The sequence below is a fragment of the Zingiber officinale genome, chromosome 1B, assembly GCF_018446385.1.
Source record: "Zingiber officinale cultivar Zhangliang chromosome 1B, Zo_v1.1, whole genome shotgun sequence".
In the NCBI taxonomy this organism is placed as follows: domain Eukaryota; kingdom Viridiplantae; phylum Streptophyta; class Magnoliopsida; order Zingiberales; family Zingiberaceae; genus Zingiber; species Zingiber officinale.
Window position 1 is genome coordinate 148,438,624 of NC_055986.1, and position 7,201 is coordinate 148,445,824.

A 7,201-nucleotide genomic window follows, 5' to 3' on the forward strand; every position below is an offset into this window, starting at 1 on the left:
GAGTTCTGGAGCCACTTTTTCTCTCTTGAGTTTCGCCTGACTTGAGCGTCGGAGGGTCGCCGCCGGGAACCCCTTCCCGGCCCGACTTTTGTGCAGGTTCGCCGGAGCTGTGTGTTACCAGTCGAAGATCCACGTCGACAGCCGGAGAGCGCCCCGTGCCTAGCGTCCGTTGGTTCAGCATTCGGACAGGATCAATTTGGCGCCGTCTGTGGGAACGCTCCAGCATCCGAACGGGAACAATGGACGAGGCTGGACGACAACACACGGTGACGCTCTCGACGGAGGAACTAGACGCTCTGATCGAGATAAGGGCCGCCAAGCTTGTGGAGCAAAAATAGAAAGCCACAGCCGAGCGGCCGGAGCAGCAAGCAACGTCTGCTTCTGGTGGCCGAGCGGAAGCACCTCAAGCCACCGTTGCATTTCATCGAGCCATATTCCGCACTCCAGAAGCCGCAGCAGCTCATAGAGATCGGGGATCTTCTTCGGACGAAATGCCTAGACGAGATGCCAGAAAAGGGAAAGCCCCCCGAGCGGACGCATCGCCCGAGAGGATCAATCGCCAATTTTCGGAGGCTATTCTACGAGATCCTCTACCGAAGCACTACGTGGCTCCGACGATCGACGAGTATAATGGGACAACTGACCCAGATGATCATCTGGGTAAGTTTGATAACACAGCTACGCTCCATCAATACACAGATGGAGTAAAATGTCGAGTTTTTCTTACCACTCTCTCGGGATCGGCTCAACGGTGGTTTCGGAGGTTGCCGGACGGATCCATCATGAGCTTCAAGGAGTTCCGAACGACCTTCCTCCACCATTTTGCGAGCAGTCGATGCTACCAGAAAACAAGCGTGAGCCTGTTCGCCATCAAGCAAGAAGCCCGTGAATCGCTCCGAGCTTACATCCAGCGGTTCAACAAAGTGGCGATGGACATTCCAACGGCCACCTCGGAAACCATGATGAATGCCTTCACACAAGGCCTAGTGGATGGGGATTTTTTCTGATCACTCATCCGAAAGCCGCCCCGAGACTATGATCACATGCTACACCGGGCGAACGAATACATCAACGTGGAAGAAGCGCAAGCGGCCAGGAAAAAAGAAACTCCAACCGAGCGGGCTCCCCCTGCCGAGCGGAAACAGCACGCCACTCATCAGCCGCCTAGAGGACCAAGGGCCGAAGCAATCCGATCCCCCCACGCCAGGTCCCATGTGCAAGAGGTAGCTGCCGCCCCGCCCAAGCCAAGGAAGAGATGGACCCCGATGTTCTGCTCCTTCCACCGGACGGATACGCACAACACAAGGGATTGTCGAAGTCTTCCCTTCGTGACTCATCCTGTGCCCCGGAATGCCGGACGACGGTCTCCCTCAGTCGACAGGCGACAGAGAACTCATGAAGCCGATCGGACGCGAGCTGATAGGCCACAGCAGCAACAGACTCCCGATCGGCATCGTTCTCCAAGGCAGGAGAATCCGTCCAGAGAACGGTCCCGACCGTCCGCTCGGGAAGAGGAAAATAGAAGCAATACTTCCCGAGGCGAGATTAACGTTATTGCTGGCGGGCCGACCGGAGGAGACTCCAACCGAGCTAGAAAGGCGAGCGTCCGGCAGCTCCAGATTCATGCAGTCGGATGTAGCCGAGAACGAGCGGAAGGACCCGAAATTAGTTTCGGGCCCGGGGACTTGGAAGGAGTTGAAGTACCCTACGACGATGCTCTGCTCATCAAAGCGGTAATAGCCAATTATACTATTCACCGCGTATTTGTTGACACAGGGAGCTCAGTCAAAATCATATTCAAGAAGGCGTTCGATCAGCTGTAAATTGATCGAGCCGAGCTATTACCCATGACAACTCCGCTCTACGGGTTTACGGGTAACAAAGTTCAGCCGGTCGGACAGATCTGGCTGGCTACCTCGCTGGGAGAAGAGCCGCTCAGGAGGACAAGGACAATAAACTTCGTGGTGGTCGACTCTCCCTCGTCCTACAACGTCATTTTGGGGCGACCGGCGCTCAGCGAATTCCGAGCGGTCGTCTCAACCTTCCATTAGAAGATCAAGTTCCCCGTGGAGGACAAAGTGGAAGAAGTACGGGGAGATCAGCTAGCAGCTCGGCGATGCTACATCGAGATGGTCCGAGCCGAAGCCAATTCCGCTTGGAAGGCGCCCCGGATCGAGGTAAACGCCATCACTGAAAAGCCACCCTCTTTAATTTATGAAGAAAAAGAGGAAGTGCAGATTCACCCAACCCGATCGGAGGCCACGACTTTTATTGCATCCGATCTAGAGGAGAAGCAGAAAGAGGAGCTGATCCAATGCCTCTGAAGGAATCATGATGTCTTCGTCTGGTCGACACATGAGCTGCCCGGAATTTCGCCGAGCATAGCGCAGCACGAGTTGCATGTCCGACCGGACGCTCGACCGGTAAAGCAGAGAAAAAGAGATTTCAGCGCCGAGCAGAATGCCATCATCCGGGCGGAGGTGGAGAAGCTTCTGGAAGCCGGCCATATACGCGAAGTGCAATTCCCGAGCTGGCTGGCGAACGTAGTATTAGTCTCCAAGCCGGAAAACAAATGGAGAGTATGCATAGATTTCAAGGATCTCAACAAAGCTTGCCCGAAAGACTTTTATCCCCTGCCCCGGATAGATAAGCTGGTAGACTCTACGGCCGGCTGCGAATTAATATGTATGCTCGACGCTTACCAAGGCTATCATCAAGTGCCGCTCACCCGTGAAGATCAAGAAAAAGTCAGCTTCGTCACGGCCGATGGCACCTATTGCTATAATGTGATGCCGTTTGGATTGAAGAATGCGGGAGCCACATATCAGCGCTTGATGAATAAAGTATTCAGAGAGCAGATTGGGCGAAATCTGGAAGTGTATGTGGACGACATTCTCATCAAATCCGTCCGAGCGGCCGATCTCTTCAAAGACATGGAGGAAACCTTTCGAGCGCTGCGCAAATATGGAGTCAAGCTAAATCCCCAGAAGTGCCTGTTTGGAGCCAAAGGAGGGCGTTTTCTAGGATACATAGTGACCGAGCGGGGAATCGAAGCAAATCCCAGCAAGGTGAAAGCTCTACAAGACATGCCGCCTCTAAGAAATACAAGGGAGGTGCAACGTTTGACCGGTCGGATAACTGCTCTGTCCCGATTCATCTCCAAAACTGCCGATCGGAGCCTTCCTTTTTTTCAAAATATTGCGCAAAGCGACCAAGTTTCACTGGGACGAAGAATGCGATTAGGCGTTTGAAGACTTGAAGACGTATTTGAACTCCCTCCCGGTACTAGCCAAGTCCGTTGCGGGTGAGCCGCTCTGCATTTACTTATCTTCTGCTGAACAAGCCGTAGGCTCAGCGTTAGTAAGGCTGAGCGGAGAAGAGCCAGTGTATTTTCTGAGCCATATTTTAAAAGATGCTGAATCTCGCTACACCGGGCTCGAGAAACTTGCTTTTGCTTTGGTCCTAGCCGCTCGACGCCTCCGTCCATATTTCTTGGCTCATTCCATCATCGTCCGGACGAATAGCCCATTGGGAAGAGTGCTGCTGAATCCCGAAGCGTCTGAACGGCTTATAAAATGAACAACGGAGTTGAGTGAGTTCGACATTCAATACCAGCCCCGGTCGGTGATAAAGGCGCAGTCCTTGGCGGATTTCGTCACCGAGGTACAAAGGCCAGAGCCCGAAGCTGTGTGGAAGGTATTTGTAGACGGATCGTCCACTCGGCTCAGGAGCAGTATTGGTGTATTATTAATGTCTCCCCAAGAAGAGAAGATGCACTTATCAGTCCGGCTAAATTATAAAGCAACAAACAATGAAGTAGAGTATGAAGCCCTTATAGCTGGCTTACAGGCCGCCCGGCATGTAGGGGCCGGACGGATAACGCTCCATTCAGACTCCCAATTGGCTGCTCAGCAGCTGACAGGTGCCTTTGAAATCAACAACGCTCGGCTCAAACTTTACGCTCAAGCCTTCGAGAAGCTCAAGGCCGACTTCAGAGAAGTTATTATTCAGAAGATACCCCGAGCGGAGAACCAAGCGGCTGATGAGTTAGCCAAACTCGCAAGCTCGATAACGCCGATCGCCATCCATCAGCCGATTGAACAAGTATCTTTGGTGGCGCACGTCGATCGGATGGAGGGCCTCACATCTCCGAGCGACTGGCGGACGCCAATCATGGAGTTTCTCCGCTCGGGTGTTATATCGTCCTATCGGGATGAGTCCCAGCTATTAAGGAGGAGAGCCGATCGGTTCACAATCATCGGCGATCAGCTCTACAAGAAGGCTTTCTCCCGCCCGTTACTGAAATGCGTGAGCCCGGAAGACGCGGCGTATATACTCCAAGAAGTGCATCAAGGATCCTGAGGTGGGCATCCGGGCGGGCGATCGCTGGCTAAGAAGATCCTGTTGGCCGGGTACTTCTGGCCAACCTTACAAGCAGATGCTGCGAGGACCGTGTCGGTGTGCCTTTCGTGCCAGAAATACCACAACTTCTATCACCGACCGGCAGAGGAAATGAAGGCATCGACAGTCTCATGTCCGTTCGACCAGTGGGGAATGGATATCGTGGGTCCATTTCCTATGGCGACCGGACAGCGGAAATTTCTACTAGTGGCGGTCGATTATTTTTCCAAGTGGGTGGAAGCCGAGCCGCTAGCCAGGATCACTGAACAAATGGTCAAAAAGTTCATACGGCAACACATCATCTGTCGGTTCGGCATCCCTCGCCGACTGATTTCCGACAACGGACGGCAGTTCACAGGAAAGTTGCTTGAAGACTGGTGCAAAAGTTACGGCATCGAGCAGCACTTCACCTCTGTAGCCTATCCCCAAAGCAACGGTCAAGCTGAAGTAGCCAATCGGGAAATTCTTCGCATTCTCCGCGCTCGGCTCGACCATTTGGGAGGAAGCTGGGTGGATGAAGTGCCGGGTGTCCTATGGGTCATCCGAACGACTCCAAAGGAAGCAACGGGCGTCACGCCTTTCCATCTGGTGTACGGCGGCGAAGCAGTGATTCCCGTTGAAGTCGACGTCGAATCCGCCCGGATCCAGAGTTATGATGAAGGCAACACCGAGCGGAGGAACATGGAGCTGGATTTAGTTGATGAAGACCGAGCCAAGTCGTCCGTCCGGCTAATGGCGTACCGGCAACGGATGAAGCAAAACTACAACCGGCGTGTAATCCCCAGATCATTCCAGGTCGGCGACCTTGTCTGGAAGAAAGTCAAGCCGGTCGGCGACGTCGGTAAGCTTGAAGCTCCGTGGGCGGGCCCCTTAAAGGTTATCGAAAAGCTCCGCTCGGGCGCTTACTATCTGGAAGATGAGGACGGACGGCAGCTGGATCGGCCATGGAGAGCGAATCATCTCCAGCCTTATCGTGCCGGGTGAGAGGTGCACTAATGTAACTTATTTTGGCATATATTTTGGTTGCCCGTACCCTTGTAATGCAGGAAGCAGAAATAATTAAAGGATGGCAAATAGCTTCGCCGAACGGCAGTATAAACGACCGTCGAGCTCCGACGATAAATATCGAGAGACGAACCGGCGTCTATAAACCCTCCGAGCGGAAGACCGTCGAGCTCCGACGTTAAATATCGAGAGACGAGCCGGCGTCTATAAACCCTCCGAGCGGAAGACCGTCGAGCTCCGACGTTAAATATCGAGAGACGAGCCGGCGTCTATAAACCCTCCGAGCGGAAGACCGTCGAGCTCCGACGTTAAATATCGAGAGACGAGCCGGCGTCTATAAACCCTCCGAGCGGAAGACCGTCGAGCTCCGACGTTAAATATCGAGAGACGAGCCGACGTCTATAAACCCTCCGAGCGGAAGACCGTCGAGCTTCGACGTTAAATATCGAGAGACGAATCGGCGTCTATAAACCCTCCGAGCGGAAGACCGTCGAGCTCCGACGTTAAATATTGAGAGACGAGCCGGCGTCTATAAACCCTCCGAGCGGAAGACCGTCGAGCTCCGACGTTAAATATCGAGAGACGAACCGGCGTCTATAAACCCTCCGAGCGAAAGACCGTCGAGCTCCGACGTTAAATATCGAGAGACGAGCCGGCGTCTATAAACCCTCCGGGCGGAAGACCGTCGAGCTCCGACGTTAAATATCGAGAGACGAGCCGGCGTCTATAAACCCTCCGAGCGGAAGACCGTCGAGCTCCGACGTTAAATATCGAGAGACGAGCCGGCGTCTATAAACCCTCCGAGCGGAAGACCGTCGAGCTCCGACGTTAAATATCGAGAGACGAACCGGCGTTTATAAACGTCCGAGCGGGGAATGCCAATAAAGAGAATACAGTTGCCCCAGAAACTCGCCCTCAATATCATTGTCTCTACGTTTCGCTCGGCCCAGCGCCAAAAGGTACTTGCTCGGTACATAGCGAAGGACCTCTGCTATCATAGCGGAAAATTAAGTAGGCGAAGTATTACAAGTTTAGCCGAACGGTAGGGCAATGCCAGACACTTGGTAAAAATCCCTTTCGAATACTAGACGGGTGATAATGGGAGAGCGGATAAACACATATTTTGGTTATGTAAAAAGACAGCAAATATAAAGAAAACATTACATTAAAGGTAAAGTTTTGAGCCGAGCGACCCAATTACAAAAAAGGATAATATTCTGGCGAGTGGCCGAATTACAGAGAACTACTCAATATAATCATAGAGGTCCCTGGGAATGTCATTCAGAAGCGCCATTTGATCTGCGGCTGAGATAACCGCGGACTCGGGAAGATGCCCCTTCGACTTTAGATACTTAGTGGTGGCGGTCATAGCCAGGTCGAAGGCCGTGTACATCCGCTCGCAGACCTTCTCTGAGAATTCAGGCGAGCGGATGTATCTCTGTCTTAAGGCAGCGATCCGGCTCGGCTCGACATCTTGGTATTCTTTGAAAGCCGCCTGGGAACCAGCAAGGGCCTCATTCAGATGCTGAATCTTGTCCGCGTCGGCCGAGCGGCCCGCCTTCTCCTTGTCGAGCTGCTCTGTCAACTCTTTTATCTTCAGCTCCATACCCCGAGCCTCCACGTTCTTCTTCTCCAGATCGGAGATAGCTGTATTTTTCCGAGTGGTGGCCAAAGTTACTTTAGTGTCGAGCGACTTGACTTGTCGCTCGGACTCAGCTAAGGCGTGGGCCTGGTCGGCTGTCTTCTTCTGCTCGGCAGCCAGCATATCTTGGGTCTTTTTCAGCTCCTTCTGCAG